Source organism: Oncorhynchus mykiss, chromosome 26, assembly GCF_013265735.2.
Source record: "Oncorhynchus mykiss isolate Arlee chromosome 26, USDA_OmykA_1.1, whole genome shotgun sequence".
In the NCBI taxonomy this organism is placed as follows: domain Eukaryota; kingdom Metazoa; phylum Chordata; class Actinopteri; order Salmoniformes; family Salmonidae; genus Oncorhynchus; species Oncorhynchus mykiss.
In genome coordinates this window covers 23031543-23050392 of record NC_048590.1, presented here as the reverse complement: position 1 = coordinate 23050392, position 18850 = coordinate 23031543, and the positions used below count along the sequence as shown (strand labels likewise).

Sequence of the window (18850 nt, the reverse complement as noted above, 5' to 3'; positions counted from 1 at the left end):
GATGGTAAGTAATAATATGGAGATGAGGTAGTTGGGTGTGCTATTTACAGATTGGCTGTGTACAGGTACAGTGATCGGTAAGCTGCTCAGACAGCTGATGCTTAAAGTTAGAGAGGGAGATATAAGACTTCAGCTTCAGTGATTTTTGCAAATCGTTCCAGTCATTGGCAGCAGAGAACTGGAAGGAAAGGCGCCAAAAAGCAGTGTTGGCTTTGGGGATGACCAGTGAAATATGCCTGCTGGAGCGCATACTACGGGTGGGTGTTGCTATGGTGACCAGTGAGCTGAGATAAGGCAGGGCTTTATCTAGCAAAGACTTATAGATGACCTGGAGCCAGTGGGTTTGGCGACAAATATGTAGTGAGGGCCAGCCAACGAGAGCATACAGGTCACAGTGGTGGGTAGTATATGGGGCTTTGGTGACAAAACAGATGGCACTGTGATAGACTACATCCAGTTTGCTGAGTGTTGGGGGATATTTTGTAAATGACATTGGATGGGTAGGATAGTCAGTTTTACGAGGGTATGTTTGGCAGCATGAGTGAAGGAGGCTTTGTTGCGAATTAGGAAGCAGACTTTAGATTTAATTTTGGATTGGAGATGCTTAATATGAGTCTGGAAGGAGAGTTTACAGTCTAACCAGACGCCTAGGTATTTGTAGTTGTCCACATATTCTAGGTCAGAACCGTCCAGAGTAGTGATGCTTGTCGGGCGGGAGGGTGCGTGCAGCAATCGATTGAAGAGCATGCACTTAGTTTTACTAGCATTTAATAGCATTTAATAGCATTTAATAGCAGTTGGAGGCCACGGAAGGAGTGTTGTATGGCATTGAAGCTATGGGATGGTCCTCACAATAGTCAGGAAGATAAGCTAATGGTACCCATAAAACGATGAATTCAGTCATAAATGAATAAACCAACACTGTGGCCTTGTGTTTAGAGTGTCTGCACTGAGATTGGAAGATTGGGGGTTCCATCTCTGGTCGAGTCATACCAGGGATTGAACCTCATGCCTCTCTGCTTGGCACTCTGCATTAAGGAAATGGATTGGGGTTGAGGTCCTGCGACCGACTAGCGTCATGTCCATGGGGTTTACTTGCTCCTGTCCCTATGTGTCGTTCTGGCTTGGACAAGGATTACTTGTCTAAGGCTTACCATTTGGGATTATTAGGAATACCTGTAATGTATCATATGCTGTTTAGCAGCAAAAGTTTTCAGGATCCCATATAGGCCTAGCAACGTAGAACAGTGAGAGGACGAGAGAAAAGGTCTCGAAAATACCACGGAAAAGCATAGGATTAGCTGAGTCAACCGTTCATTATGCCTTAATTCAGAGTGGGGCTCCAGAAACATGGACGTACACAGACCACTCTGCTCAACACGTAAGTGGACCGCAATCATCTGTGAATACGAGTGGTCTAGATGAGCACATATACATCCAAGGATCCACAAGAGAAAGTGTACAGATAAAGGATCTTAATGTGACCAGTTTCTCACAGTAGGAAAATAATCCTGCAGCAACAGGAAATGTGATTTTTTTGTATGGACTATAATTAATGGCCATTTTTGTAGGGGTTGATAAAGTATTAGTAAGGTCAAATCAAGTCTGACATTTTTAAGTGGAAATTAATTTAATTAAAAACTTTATAAGCCTTGAATACAGTAGAAGTTTGAATTTCCTGCTGTGCTGGACATTTCCTGCAACAACAGGGTGGTTAAATTAAGATCCTACAGCTGTAGGCAGCTATAGTCCATGAACATCTTGGTGAGGCAAACAAAAAACATTTGGGGGGATGCATGCCAGCAAAGCCACTACACAACACATTACAGTTTTTTCCAACTGCTTACACACATTTTCAAAACGGTCTCCTTTTTTCAAAACTCTACACACAATTCCCCAAACTGCACACACAAAATGCAAAATGCCTCACATCTCCTTCAAAGTGTAACACTGCATTCAAAATGCCATAAACACGTCAGAATGAAGCATTTGCATCAAATGGCAAACACTGCTTTCATAATAGAACATTTTTGGATATACCATGTAAACACTGTTGTTCTAAATCTAAAGCTCTTTGGTCTTTCATAGGCTTATATCTACATTTCAATACAATGTTCTACAGTGAAAGTAATCTGCTGAGAGGGGTAACAAGTACACTAAACACCAATGCAATGTAGAAACAGAAAGGGGGGGGGGGGGGTAGGGGGGGGCAGTCACCAGTGCTAAGCTACGCTTCATCTCTTCTCCGGCAGGAGTCTGGTCACAATACTTCGTCCACATCACAAGATACGTTTTCTCTTGCCAAACATCGCGGGAAGTATCTCCTAGCATGGCGTATCCAACCTTGGACAGAGGCAACCTCTATGTCCCCACATGCGTACTCCATTGCCTGGAGAAGCGGCATGCGGGCATAGGGTTGGCGATCATACACTTTCCAGCGTCAGGCTGAGAAGAATTCCTCTATTCCTCTAGATTTAGAAAAGGTGAATATGGGGGTAGGTATAAAACTACAAATTGTGGATGGGTGGCAAACCAGTTTTGGACCAGAACAGCCCGGTGAAAACTAATATGGGCCCATAAAACCACAAATCTAGCAGGCTCCTGATCTGGATCAGGGACAAGCATTGTGTAAATTGCATCCAGAAAAGTGAGCATATGGCCGGTGTTGTACGGACCCAGTGTGGCATTGTGATGGAGGACCCTCTTTTGAATGATGGCAGCACACATAGTTATATTACCCCCACGCTATCCAGAGACATTGGTAATTGCCCTCTGCCTTATTACATTTCTTCTGTGGCGCCTGGTTTTGGTGAGGTTGAAGCCAACCTCATCTACATAAATAAATTAATGGCAAATCACATGGGCATCCAGCTCCAATACTCTCTGTAACAGACAAAAGGATATACAGATGAGTAAATATGGTATGTCTGAAGTACTGGAAGTAGTGTTGCATACATACCTCTACAAAGTCATGTCGCATATTCTTGACTGTCAGAGTTTCTCTCAAATGGCACATTGTAAAGTTGTTTCATCGTCACTCGGTGCCGTTGGAGGATGTGTTGTGTGGTCGACAGGCTTACAGCATTGATGTTGTTAAATATGGTGTCATTATTCAAGATATGCTCTCTTACCTCTCGAATCCTAATTGCATTGTTGGCCAAAACCATATTTATGATTGCAGTCTCTTGTACATCTTTAAACAAGCGTCCTCGTCCTCCATGATGTCTTTCCCTTTCCACTCTGTACAGAATTCAAATACAGTATGTGTTCAGCATAGGAACTGTAAACAATGTACAAAACAATGTAGTACAACATGATAACCAACCTCATTCATTCAATGCAGTGCACTAAAAGGATGGCTTAGAGTTAAAAATGTTTATGCAATACTATGTAGTCATACGTATTTTACAGTACATCACTGTAAGGCTAACATAGTCATTTGATAGTTGCATACCTGTTCTCATTTATGAAGGTTCGAATTATGGATGCCACTGTAAATCAACTCAAGTTGGGCTGGACTCTCAGTTCAGCCTCTCTCATGGTCAAACCGTGGTTGATCACATGATCAACAAGTGTTGCCCTAACCTCATCAGAGATGGCTCTCTCTTCTTTGCCCTTGTCCTCTTCTTCCTATTCCTCTGCCTCCTACTCCTCTTGCTCTCTGTCCATTGTTGGCATCCATTGTTCAAAACAGGTAATCTGACCTTTGACCTATTTATAGGCCTATACTACAGTAAAGCAGTGATTGGTTAGTGATCAGTTAAGCTATTAGTGTTTGCACATGTGAGGAGTGTGTGTGTGACCTGGTGAATATGTGTAGCATTTTGATTGGTTGTGTTTGGAAAAGGAAAGCAAGTCACTTCCTGTTAGATGTTTGTGTTTTAGGTAGAGAATTGTGTGTAGTGTTTTGAAAAAAGTGTTTAATGCAATTGACAACTGAGTCAAAGGCTGAGAAATAGCTTATGGTTTTGGATATTTGGTGTGTAGTTTTGCACTTTGAGTGAGAGGTTTCAAAAATCGTGTGACATGAAAAGATTTTGTGTGTAAGCAGTTGGAAAAAACTGTAATTGCACTTTAACGGTGACAAAGTTTGACCACAAACTGTTAGGTTCTACATAAAGCTGTCCCAACAGCAGAGTCCCAACAGCAGAGTCCCAACAGCAGAGTCCCAACAGCAGAGTCCCAACAGCAGTCCCAACACATTACCACTGCTACACCTGGATATCAGTGGAGTGTTGTTTGGCAGCGAAACAGTTCATTCACAAACTGTTAGGGCCTACATAAAGCTGTCCCAACAGCAGAGTCCCAACAGCAGTCCCAACACATTACCACTGCTACACCTGGATATCAGCGGAGTGTTGTCTGGCAGCGAAACAGTTCATTCACAAACTGTTAGGGCCTACATAAAGCTGTACCAACAGCAGAGTCCCAACAGCAGTCCCAACACATTACCACTGCTACACCTGGATATCAGCGGAGTGTTGTTTGGCAGCGAAACAGTTCATTCACAAACTGTTAGGGCCTACATAAAGCTGTCCCAACAGCAGAGTCCCAACAGCAGTCCCAACACATTACCACTGCTACACCTGGATATCAGCGGAGTGTTGTCTGGCAGCGAAACAGTTCATTCAGCCTTTTACAGTTTTTCTCAGTCGCTTTGGTGCATTTTTCACATCATCCCTGACATGTGCAAAATAATAAGTGAATTTCTCAGAACAATTTGTACAAACTGCAATATACAATAGATATGTTTCTAAAGCTAGTCAGTCACTAAAAAGCCTTAGTACATCTCTCAAAAGTAAATATTCATGCCAATGATCATGTCAGTGTCATCAGAATGATAAGTCATTGAGTCATTGTTCACGAACAAGGTCGTCAAAATGTTTAGGCATGTTGTCAATGTAACTGTGTACTTTGACAGTATTACCTGATGTAAACTTAGGCTACAGTTTGGATGACAGTTACTGTATTGAAAATGCACAAGGCTGCACTTCTATGGCATATATCAATTTCAACAGTACTATTTACATATGTGGGTATGTGGGTTATTGATTGAAAGAGACTGGACAACCCAAGGGGCACAAAGGGGAAAAAAAATGAAATTAGAAAGAAACACAGGAAACCACCCCTAAGGCACAACTTTGCCCGCAGCACTGTTGTGCTGTCTCTACACATCCAGATGTTCCTGTCTGTCGGCCCACATATTCTCATCCACATCACACCGGATATTTTCCCTTCCAATGCAACGTGGAAAGAATCTTTTGGAATGCCTTATCCATCCTCTGCAGGCATCTACTGTGATGTCCTCACATGCTGCATCCATTGCAGCCAGCTGGGTCATCTGTGTGTGTGGCTGACGATCGTACACCTTCCACCTCCATGCTGAAAATAACTCCTCAATTGGGTTAAGGAATGGTGAATAAGGTGGGAGGAATTCTATGAGCATCCTCGGGTGGGTCACAAACCATTGCCTTATGATGTTTGATTGATGGAAACTTACATTATCACAAATTACCACATACTTTGGCAAATCCCCTCTAAACAGACCCCTCTCATCATCAGGGATGAGAGCCCTGTAGAGAGTCTCTAAAAAGTTGAGTAGATGCTGGGTGTTGTATGGCCCTATAAGGGGGATATGGGTTAGGACACCATGCTCCGAAATAGCAGCACACATGGTGATATTTCCTCCCCGTTGGCCTGGCAAATCCACAGTAGCTCTGTGACCGATGATATTCCAACCCGCCTTCTGCATTTGGTCAGGTTGAAGCAAGCCTCATCCACGTATACAAAGTTGTGAGAGGGTTCACTTGAGTCCAACTCCATTATACGCTATATCCCAGAACACACAGTTGAATTTGTTTTGGTACGGAAGAGTGACATAAATTTACATATATTGCATGTTCCTTCCACAGCAATGGGAATGTCTGCAGTTTATGCTTACTGTACTATGTATCACTATAAAATGTTGCTGTAAAGTAGTTACATAGATATATGTTTTACCTGTACATACTGGTACCGTAGCTCCTTAACTCTGTCCTCATTCCTTTGGAATGGTACACGGTACAGCTGTTTCATACTCATCTGGTTTCTATGCAGCACCCTGTCGATGGTTGAGATGCTAACTGTATGGATGTTTTCAAAGACATTGTTGTCTTCTATAATGGTCCTTTGTGTTTCCCTTAAGTCTCATGGCATTGTTTGCTCGGACGATGGTGCAAATAGCCTCCTCCTGTTGAGGTGTCAAAAGGTGTCCTCTGCCACCGGTTTGCGGTAATCTTGCAGTCCTATGTGGGGAAAAATGCAGTGATGCATCGCACACTTTCACATAGACAAAAACTATGCGAACACACATTTTACTGTAAAACATACAGGTGGGTGCATGCAAGGTGCAGTATGTATCTGTATAGAGTATATTTCTGTATGCTGTGATATACAAGTGGACTACTGTAATATGAAGCATTGTAGGAAGTATACAGTATACTGTTAATATACAGTAACAGTGCACTGTACATTGGTGGACATACCTGTTCTCTCTTCTAAACGTTTGAACTATTGAGGACACGGTTGATCTCCAAATATTCGGCTGCACCCTTCGACCCGCCTCAGTCATTGTAAGGCCATAATTGACAACATGGTCTACAATAGTGGCCCTTATGTCATCAGAAATGCGCCTATGTCCTCTTCTGCCTCTTCCTCTGTTTTGCCTTCCACCACGCATCCTTCCTCCTCTTCTTCCTCCTCTTGGCTGTTGACCCTGTTCGTTTCCTGGTCCATCCATTAGTGGAAAATTGCAACTCTGTGTTGTGGTCTGTCTATATTGATTCTTCATGAGATGCACCTTTGAGCAATTTAGACAACTGGTTGATTGTTGGTTGAACTAACACTTTACATTCCTTCATGAGTGAGGGTCAATTTCACCTGCACGATTCATCAATTCACGTTTTTGTACAAAAGGTCTAATAGAAATGTGTAAAACTATGCTTGACAGTTTATGACAAATAGTTCAACAATTTTGCATGTAATGGCTTAAGCAAGGAACCAATGCCTAGATGTTTTGAGGGGTAAGACTATTCAACAGAGAACCATTTACTATATTTTGATCAACATGACATGAGCAATTGATAATGTGGAAAAAAGCTGACACTTGTACATTATCAATTGCAATTTGTTCAAAGGAATAAGAAATTGCTTTAATGATGTGCACAAGTGACTAGCTGATTTGGAATTTGTACAAGTAGTATCAAGAATTGCACTTTTTATCTAAGAAATGCACCAAAGCGACTGAGAAAAACTGTAAAAAATACATAGCTGATATGGCTGACTTGCTTAAGCAAATGTGGTTTCTACTGAGTATTGAGATGTACAAACTATGGCATACGGGGACGACAAGTTTATAAGAGGTAATCAGTAATTTCGATTAAGACATTAATGAGCGAGCTAGGACGGACGTAGTCTATATAACTATTTGTTCAGCACTTTTGAAAATGTACAGCAACAGAATTCAGAACTTGGGCCGTTCTTAGAGTATTCTCCCTGTACACGAAGTCAGAACCGTAGGATAAATAAAGGGGGAATATAAGCAGACAATGAAAGCTCTTACAATATTTCAATGATTACATTTCTCTAAAACAAGTTATAGGCTACATATGCACCAAAAGTCAGAACACTAGGCAAAATTAAGAGGGGAAAATAGGCCAAATTATTAGGGTGAGTCACATGTGCTACTAACAGCTTACTGCACAACATATACTTAGAATTACTTTCTTAGCTACAGTAAACATATCTTCCCTGGCATATTACATCATTTATGCAGCAGCGTACAAGACAATTTTGGACTCTTGTAGTGCTGTCCTCACTAGAACAGGAAGGTGGTGCGGCAGTCCTTCGTGGGCAAATTTTGTCATCAAAATCTGTCATTCTCTGGGTTTATGCTGCTTTCAAGACAAATGGGAAATCAGAAAAGAACACGGTCCAATCATGATGACGTCAGTGATCTTCAGGCCGTAGCTCTAGAAAGAGGCCCGAGTTCCTGACTTACAATTCCGAGTTGGATGACCGTTCAAAATGTATTTTCCCAGTCAGAGCTCTTTTTTTTTTTACCAACTTCCCAGTTGTCTTGAACTCACTGAAGTCAGATTTCCCAGTTCTGAGTTAACAGTTGTTTTGAGTGCTGCAAAAATCATGCTGGATTGACAGCTTGGCCAATGTTGAATGTTTATAATTTGAAGCTTGGAAAAGCCCTTAAACCCAGAATTGGGACCACACACATATTCCACTGAATAGCATGCTAGTGATTGCTTTGCAATTCTTGCAGTTCGTCACTGATTCCTTCCAAACCACTCATCGTTGAATTTGCGATTTCCAACTTGTTGTGTAATGTTTGTCCAATGGTCACTGAGCACCGATATGTTTTATCTATAATTTATCTTCATTATTTCTCTTCATAATGACAAGAAGTGAAAAGGATTTGCCAGTAGATTGTTGACTTGATTCATGATGATGACTGCTAGCTAAGATTTAGAAAGTATGATGATGACATAATCAGTCCAATCAAAGCTACTGTACATTTAACATGATTTGACGTAATTTTATCTGTGGCCAATGACCTTGAGCCTTCTTGGATGGGCACTTCTAATGTAACTCTATGGCAGCACCCAAGGGGCTTGATTTTTTTAGCTCTACCCTTTGGTTTGGCAGTGACGTAGAGTCCCCATGAGTGACAGAACACTGAGCCAATCACGTTTATATTTTTACCAATGTTTATTTTTTAAATATTTTTGCAATTTAGCAGATGCCCTTATCTAGACCAATTAGGGTTAAGTGCCTTGCTAAAGTACACATTGACCTATTTTTCACCTAGTTGGCTCAGGGATTCAAACCAGCAACCTTTTTGTTACTGGCCCAACACTCTTAACCGCTAGGCTACTGTACCTGTTGCCTTGTGTCGTGGAAATTCATACTGAGAAAGACTTTGTAATTTCTTCAAACAATCATCTTCATTTAATATCTTTATTTAATATCGATTAATTATTGCAATAATGAGAATTGTCAACCCAACAGTCAACAGACCTTTGGGCCCAGTAGCCTAACCTTTACAGACAATGACGTTTTTATATAGCTGACACTAAAGATGCTTAGTCATGGCTGGTTCCACCCCTCCCACATAGATTTATGGGCACCACTTTGGGTTCATCCTGTTGTCATCTGCCTCTGCCTCTGCCTCTGCCTCTGGCGTTGTTTCTCAGATGCAAGAATGATTAGAAACAATAAGGGTTTTGTTCTATTCCTACAGGCTCTCTTTATCTCAGTTACACCCAACACATTTTATCCATGGAATGCCAGCTGTAGGTTTTTAGGCTCATCTCAGTTCACACAGACATTTAATATAACATAAATGTCATACTATTAGTTAAGTATATAATCTATTAGTATATACTCTATTAAATTAACTATTAATATCAAACAAATCAGGTAAATATGTAATTGTTCGATCACATTCTCCCATTTTGAGATTTCTCTCAATTTAAAAGAAAAATTACAAGGTTTAAAAAGACGTTAAGAAATTCTCTGCAATCTAAATCAGAGTACATTTTTCATCAGTATGAAACAACTCATCATGTTAATACTACTCCAACTGGTCAGCATGGTAGAAATAACCATTTCCATCCCCATAGCACCATCTGTAGAAACTAAAATTAGCATATCCTGTTGGACAAATCCAGGTAGTGAAGAGGAAATAACAGTTAGTACTGTTATTTTAATTTGAAACCCTGTCTATATGAACTTGGAAACCCATACCATTGTCAAAATATTGCCTAATTAGTGGTCCCCCAACGGGGTGTTGTATCCACACTGGATCGCCTACTGCGATTACTATAGTATAGATTATCTTACGTCTATCCAAATGTGCAAAACCTCCTACAGAGTACCCATGTCTCCTATCTAACTATGTAACACGGTCCCAAAAAAATCCAACAAAACACTCACAATAACACTTTACAATAGTAACCCAGTGCATACCGGTTTACCTCATTTATCAAACATTTTATCAAAAAATTACACATAATTTGAACTTCACCAAGCCAGATGCCCTCGCAAGGCATTTTTATATAGCTGACACTAAAGATGCTTAATCATGACTGGTTCCACCCCTCCTATTTAGATTGTGGGACCCCATAAGCCACTTTGGGTTCATCCTGTGGTCATCTGCCTCTGGTTTTGTTTCTCAGATGTAAGAATGATTAGAAACAACAAGGGTTTTGTTCTATTCCTCCAGGCTCTCTTTATCTCAGTTACACCCAACACATCTTATCTATGGAATGCCAGCTGTAGGTTTTTAGGCTCCTCTCTGTTCACACAGACATTTAATAGAACATACATGTCTTACTATTAGTTAAGTATATAATCGTTAACTATTAATATCAAACAAATCACGTAATTGTTCTATCAAACTTGGCATATGCAGGTATTGTGACTCAAATATAGATGTATTTATATTTTTAGTCATATAACAGTGACTCCACTCTGAGTAGAGCAAAAGGTTAACCCTTTAGATAGATCTGATTAAACTTCCCCTGACCCCTGATAGACTCCGACCCTCAGCACATATTGTTGAGGAGGTGCTATCTACAGTTGAAGTCGGAAGTTTACATACACCTTAGCCAAATACATTTAAACTCAGTTTTTCACAATTCCTGACATTTAATCCTAGTAAATATTACATGTCTTAGGTCAGTTAGGATCACCACTTTATTTTAAGAATGTGAAATGTCAGAATAATAGTAGAGAGAATTATTTATTTCAGCTATTATTTATTTATTCACATTCCCAGTGGGTCAGAAGTTTACATACACTCAATTAGTATTTGGTAGCATTGCCTTTAAATTGTTTAACTTGAGTCAAACGTTTCGGGTAGCCTTCATCAAGCTTCCCACAATAAGTTGGGTGAATCTTGGCCCATTCCTCCTGACAGAGCTGGTGTAACTGAGTCAGGTTTGTAGGCCTCTTTGCTCGCACACGCTTTTTCAGTTCTGCCCACAAATTCTCTATAGGATTGAGGTCAGGGCTTTGTGATGGCCACTCCAATATCTTGACTTTGTTGTCCTTAAGACATTTTGTCACAACTTTGGAAGTGTGCTGGGATCATTGTCCATTTGGAAGACCCATTTGTGACCAAGCTTTAACTTCCTGACTGATGTCTTGAGATGTTGCTTCAATATATCCACATAATGTTCCTACCTCATGATGCCATCTTTTTGGGAAGTGCACCAGTCCCTCCTGCAGCAAAGCACCCCCACAACATGATGCTGCCACCCCCGTGCTTCATGGTTGGGATGGTGTTCTTCGGCTTGTAAGCCTCCCCCTTTTTCCTCCAAACATAACGATGGTCATTAGGGCCAAAAAGTTATATTTTAGTTTAATCAGACAAGAGGACATTTCTCCAAAAAGTACGATCTTTGTCGTCCCGTAGTCTGCAAACTGTAGTCTGGCTTTTTTATGGTGGTTTTGGAGCAGTGGCTTCTTATATGCTGAGCGGCCTTTCAATTTATGTTGATATGGGACTTGTTTTACTGTGGATATAGATACCTTCGTACCTGTTTCCTCCAGCATCTTCACAAGGTCCTTTGCTGTTGTTCTGGGATTGATTTGCACTTTTCGCACCAAAGTACGTTCATCTCTAGGAGACAGAACGCGTCTCCTTCCTGAGCGGTATGACGGCTGCGTGGTCCCATGGTGTTTATACTTGCATACTATAGTTTGTACAGATGAGCGTGGTACCTTCAGGCATTTGGAAATTGATCCCAATGATGAACCAGACTTTTGGGGGTCTGCATTTTTTTCTGAGATCTTGGCTGATTTCTTTTGATTTTCCCATGATGTCAAGCAAAGAGGCACTGAGTTTGAAGGTAGACCTTGAAATACATCCACAGGTTCACCTCCAATTGACTCAAATTATGCCAATTAGCCTATCAGAAGCTTCTAAAGCCATGACATCATTTTCTGGAATTTTCCAAGCTGTTTAAAGGCACAGTCAACTTAATGTATGTAAACTTCTGACCCACTGGAATTGGGATACAGTGAATTATAAGTGAAATAATCTGTCTGTAAACAATTGTTATAAAAATTACTTGTGTCATGTACAAAGTAGATGTCCTAACCAACTTGCCAAATCTATAGTTTGTTAACAAGAAATTTGTGGAGTGGTTGAAAAACGAGTTTTAATGACTCCAACATAAGTGTATGTAAACTTATGACTTCAACTGTACATATATTTATAACACGTTATAATATAATTTCTTATTTGAGTGGTCATGCCATCATTGGGTATCGGGCAGTGTCCAACGTTAATCCACATCTATATCATTACTGAGGTTGTCTTGCACATGGATTTCAAACTTGAGGGAGTTGTACTGAACATTACACATTAACCAATGTGTCATGTGTTTACTTTACAACCAAAGTGATAATTACAGAGGAACTGAGGAGGCATAATAAACTCTCTCTGTATTTGAGCCTGACCCACAAAGAGACACTTTGGGAACAGAGGAAGAGTGTGGAGGGAACACAGTGAACTGTGAAATCTGAAGAGGCACAAGACACACCAAAGATGACCTGCCCTGGCAGATGAGGATGAAGTTTAACAACCAGCTGAATGCAGTGGATCTGTACACCCTCAACAACACACACACCAACATCCCCAAGATCAGGGAGGGACGACTGGCAGCACAGGTACACACACGCATGCACCCACGCACGCACGAACGCACACACACACACAAAACTGACAGGGACTCACAAAAAGGTGTATGTGAGGGTGGTTAATAATACATGTATTACATCAGGGATCATCACCTAGATTCAGCCGCGGGTCAATTTATTTTCTTGAGAGGATGGTTGGGGGTCCGGAACATAATTACAAATCATTTGTAGACTGCAAATTGACTGCAAGAAGCCCAGATATAATACATCATATTTTACTAACACATAATAATGTCAAACCTTGCTTACATCTGTATATGATCACGTGCCTCTCTCTATTATACGTGGGTGTACTTGGGAACAGATCTCCCAGATTAAAATCACTTGGAGCTGATTTCATGGTGCTTTTACAGTTTTTTATGTCCAACAATGAAAATTCAACAAAATTAGTATTTTCTTTGCTCAGAAAACTTGGGGTGGGCAAATAAAACTGCCAGTTGGGGAACTCTGTATTACATGATAACAATAAACTGATCAATGTTTATTGTACCCTTGCAGTTCTGGGCAGCATATGAGACTCAGTACAAAGATTCCCACCAGACAAATTCTTGAGCAGATAGTCGTCATCCACAGAATGTGTATGAAATACCCAGAAGCCTTCATGTTTGCTTCCAGCAGCAAAGGTGAGAGTCATCTACAAAAAAAATGTGATCAAAGGTTATACAGTAAGGGATAGAGCCAATATATCAATATCTAAAGCAGAAGTGTTGTAGATTCCGCAATATACATTTCAAGGTCATTTCCGATTGAGCCAAACATATGCAGCGTTTACCGTGAATGCAGTCTCCGCTAAACTTCAATCACACCGTAGAGCTGAACTTCCGCGATACGGATTGAATGGAGCCATACATTTGGTTATGAGAATGAAACCCCCCTTTTTTTTTAGAACACTCCACTGTGAAATACCATAGATAGCAAAGTTGTATCACTTCCCACCTGTATTATCAATCATTTATTTTACCACAGATATCGTGGATGCCTTTAGTCAGAACAGGACAGCCAGTCTGATCGGGGTGGAAGGATGACACTCTTTGGACAGCAGCCTGGGTACCCTGCGTACCATGTACCACCCGGGGGTCCGCTACCTCACCCTCACCCACAGCTGCAACACACCATGGCGAGTAGGCTCTGCTACCCTGCTGACGACAGGGCCACCCTGGTCTGGGGACTAGGTGCCACAGATTATACTCAGTAAGTGACAAGGTGCTCAACATTTTTTTCCTAAGATTCCTAAGTTTGTCAACACTTTACACACCATATGATGCACTCTCAAAGAGCACATACAGCGAAGATAAACATGACAAGAATGCATATGAATGAGACACAACAGGTAACAGCTGAAACTGCTTATTAATAGACAAATAAAATACTGTATTTCACAGAATTCTGTGGTGGGGAAAATAGGGGATTCCTGTCGCCACCTGTTTCAGAGGTGTCATATTCTGGGAGAGTCGTCTAAACAGATGGGCCTGCTAATCAAACCATGGCCCTGGACAGACTACAGAGCCTAGTGAATCCCTCAGCTCCTCACTGATTCATATCATATTAGCAGGATAAAGGAAAGTGGAAGAGAAAGATGAATTCCAGAAGCTGGCCGGGTATTTTACTGTGGTTGTGTGTGTTTTCCCCCCAGGGCAGACAATTGGCTAGTGGATTCGGGAGCCAAGCCATGAGCGCAGCACAATGGACTGTCTGAGTTTGGAAAGGTTGGTCTATCACACTGAGTCACACACACACACATTGGAAATACCCACTCATAGGTCAAATCTACTATACTATTTGGCGCAGCTTGTAATACTTCTGCTTTGAGTTTATTTGGAAATCAGATATAAATGCCTGTCATAAACATAGGTATTCCAAGTAAATGTTTTAATCAAATGGGCAATTCCTCAGAAACTATTGGGTTACCCTCAATACTTATTTTCATCTACAGCTCGCCTTCATTTATGTTATAGCAGTATTATATCACCTGTATAAAACACACTGGATGAAAACATGTACATTCTCTTGACAGACTATCCAAGCTACAAACCATATCATTAGGTTTGATAGGCTGAATGAATCACATATAATTGTCTCGAAAACACCAGTAGGGTGACACAGTAAGAGGGTCATTTCCCCCAGTCCTGGCAGAAACATTCATAACGGTTTTTCACCCGACAGCAACTGGTATTTGAGATTAACTGCATTGGGATGTTGATTGACTTGGCCCACGTGTCAGAGAAAGTGATGAACCAGGTTCTAGACCTGTCCAAAGCGCCAGTCATCTTCAGTCACTCCTCTGCCTATGCTGTGTGCCCACACAAGAGGAACGTGCCTGACGACGTCCTGAGGAAGGTGGTGAGTGAAGGGGGAGAGGGGGATAGTGGATTACAGAATACATATGAGGAACTTAGTCATTCATTCCCCTTAGACATCAAATCACATTTTATTTATATAGCCCTTTGTACATCAGCTAATATCTCAAAGTGCTGTACAGAAACCCAGCCTAAAACCCCAAACAGCAAGCAATGCAGGTGTTACGGATACAGGTATCCTGTGTGTGTGTGTGTATGTATCCTGTGTTGTTTTCTCTCCTTCTCCCCTCACAGGTGAAAATCATCACTCCCCAATCAGTCAACAATCAATCATCAATCAGAAGACACACCTCCTCCTGTTTCCTACCCTATCACAGTTCCTTTTCCTTGGTTTAAAACCCCCATCAGTTGTTTGCTCTAGAGCTCAATCTCTCTGTAAATGCCATGTATGTAGATCTCTTTGTTTCTTAGACTTCTCTTTTGTTTGAGCACCTCCATAGCACTTTGTCATCCCCTGTAAGTATTGTTTTGGTTATGGTATTTGTGTTTGATTGCTGGTGGGAAAAGGGGAAACCAAGACAAGTCGCCCATGGGCATACACTACCCGTAGGTAAACTTTGTTAAATACACTAGTTAGAACTGGGCGGACCACCCACTGTATTTTTGGTTAGTTAGTTAGCTGTTGTTAAAGTAGGCTAGTCTAGCTTAGGGGTGTTTTTGTATATTTATTGTTTCTTTCCTTGTGTCTAGCTCAGCCCCTTTTCCTGCTCCCCCCATTACCGTGTGTTTATAAATAAACCTTGAGTTTGACGGTAGATTTCAGTTGTCCTGGTTATTTCGTTCACACTTTGTCACAATTATAATTTGCATGAATTATGTTACGGGTCTCATTACCATCCTCCCTAGACTGTCGGGCCAAAAGGAATTCGTAACAGCAGGTGTAGAAGCACGGTGGCTAGGAAAAACTCCCTAGAAAGGCCAAAACCTAGGAAGAAACCTAGAGAGGAACCAGGCTATGTGTCCTCTTCTGGCTGTGCCGGGTGGAGATTATAACAGAACATGGCCAAGATGTTCAAATGTTCATAAATGACCAGCATGGTCCAATAATAATAAGGCAGAACAGTTGTAACTGGAGCAGCAGCACGGCCAAGTGGACTGGGGACAGCAAGGAGTCATCATGTCAGGTAGTCCTGAGGCATGGTCCTAGGGTTCAGGTCCTCCGAGAGAGAGAAAGGGAGAATTAGAGAGAGCACACTTAAATTCACACAGGACACCGAATAGGACAGGAGAAGTACTCCAGATATAACAAACTGACCCTAGCCCCGACACAAACTATTGCAGCATAAATACTGGAGGCTGAGACAGTAGGGGTCAGGAGACACTTTGGCCCCATCCGAGGACACCCCCGGACAGGGCCAAACAGGAAGGATATAACCCCACCCACTTTGCCAAAGCACAGCCCCCACACCACTAGAGGGATATCTTCAACCACCAACTTACCATCCTGAGACAAGGCTGAGTGACAAGGCTGAGTATAGCCCACAAAGATCTCCGCCACGGCACAACCCAAGGGGGGGGCGCCAACCCAGACAGGATGATCACATCAGTGACTCAACCCACTCAGGTGACGCACCCCTCCCAGGGACGGTATGAGAGAGCCCCAGTAAGCCAGTGACTCAGCCCCCGTAATAGGGTTAGAGACAGAGAATCCCAGTGGAAAGAGGGGAACCGGCCATCACCCTCTTCATCCCTTCCCTGAGGAGGGTGATGAGTCAGGGGAGAAGGGTGAGAGACGAGGGATCAGAGAATTGGGAGTTTGGTAGTGAGAGGACAAGTACTAGGGGAGCAGGCAGATTGAGGGGATTGGATGCTGAGGAGGGTGAGTTGTATAAAGGAATTAGACCTGAGAGTGGTGGTGAGTGGATATGTGATAGGATGAAGGGGTATGTGACAGGGGGGATAAGGGGAAGAACATGGATTGAGAAAACAGACAGAGAACAGAAAATGGGTTAAGAGTGAAAAGGAGGTGTCTGGGTATATAGGCTGAGGGGAGGATGAGAAAGGGCAAAGAGGAAGGTTGAGACAGGTTGTTTTAGGCAAAGACCAAGAAAAGTAAGCAATAAGACTGCAAAAGAAACGTGGTAATGTCTACAGTGATATCAAAAGGAAGTTAGAAAAGCCATCAGATCTTTCCAATACTTTGGAAAACAGACAAACTAAAAGCAGGTTTTCATAAAGGATCTCTCTGTACTTTGCTCCGTTCATCTTTGCCTCATTCCTGACTAGTCTCCCAGTCCCTGACGCTGAAAAACATCCCCACAGCATGATGCTGCCACCACCATGCTTCACCGTAGGGTTGGTGCCAGGTTTCCTCCAGACATGACGCTTGGAATTAACACCTTGTTTCTCATGGTCTGAGTCCTTTAGTTGCCTTTTGGCAAATTCCTAGTGGGGTTTCATGTGCCTTTAACCGAAGAGGGGCTTCCGTCTGGCCACTACCATAAAGACCTGATTGGTGAAGTGCTGCAGAGATGGTTGTCCTTCTGGAAGGTTCTCACATCTCCACAGAGGAACTCTGGAGCTCTGTCAGTGACCGCTGGGTTCTTGGTCACCTCCCTGACCAAGGCCCTTCTCAACACAATCCTGTCTCTGAGCTCCACGGACAATTCCTTTGGCCTCGTGGCTTGGTTTTTGCTCTGACATGCACTGTCAACTGTGGGACCTTTTATATAGCCAGGTGTGTGCCTTTCCAAATCATGTCCACAATCAATTGAATTTACCACAGGTGGACTCCAATCAAGTTGTATAAACATCTCAAGGATGATCAATGGAAACAGGATGCACCTGAACTCAATTTTGAGTCTGAGAGCAAAGAGTCTGAATACTTATGCAAATAATGTATTTCTGTTTTTTATTTTTTAGGAATTTGCATTTAAAAATAATCTATTTTATAATAAGGCTGTAATGTAACAATGTGGAAAAAGGGAAGGTGTCTGAATACTTTCCGAATGCACTATATATTCACCTTTCTTTTCATATTCAACCTAGATCACTTTGACAAAATAAACTGTGGCTGGACACAGTATCATTTGTTTTGGTGGGGATTACGATGGAGTGGGCAGGTGAGTAGAAGGAATTGACCTAGGAGTTAATCGCCTAGTTACAATAAAACACCAATGACCTTGATTGAGCAAAGTGTATTATCTTAAAAGTTGCTCATTGCAATATACCAGTAAAAAAAGTCTAAAGTCATATGTCTGAGTAGTAGTATTCTTTTTTCAAGTCATGTCTGAGTAGTAGTATTCTTTTTAAGTCATGTCTGAGTAGTAGTATTCTTTTTAAGTAATGTCTGAGTAGTAGTATTCTTTTTAAGTCATGTCTGAGTAGTAGTATTCTTTTTTCAAGTCATGTCTGAGTAGTAGTATTCTTTTTAAGTAATGTCTGAGTAGTAGTATTCTTTTTAAGTCATGTCTGAGTAGCAGTATTCTTTTTAAGTCATGTCTGAGTAGTAGTATTCTTTTTAAGTCATGTCTGAGTAGTAGTATTCTTTTTAAGTCATGTCTGAGTAGTAGTATTCTTTTTAAGTAATGCCTGAGTAGTAGTATTCTTTTTAAGTCATGTCTGAGTAGTAGTATTATTTTTAAGTCATGTCTGAGTAGCAGTATTCTTTTTAAGTCATGTCTGAGTAGTAGTATTCTTTTTAAGTCATGTCTGAGTAGCAGTAAAACGTTGTATAAATGTTTTACGTGGAAAGAAACCCATTCTGCTGGGGGAGAAGTGCAGAGATAGCATAA

At 41.5% G+C, this 18850-nt stretch overlaps 1 pseudogene; it reads left to right on the top strand.

Annotated features, from left to right (window-relative positions):
* Positions 1–7980: 7980 nt before the first annotated feature.
* LOC110506090 overlaps positions 7981–18850 on the top strand; it is a 12088-nt pseudogene continuing 1218 nt past the window's right edge.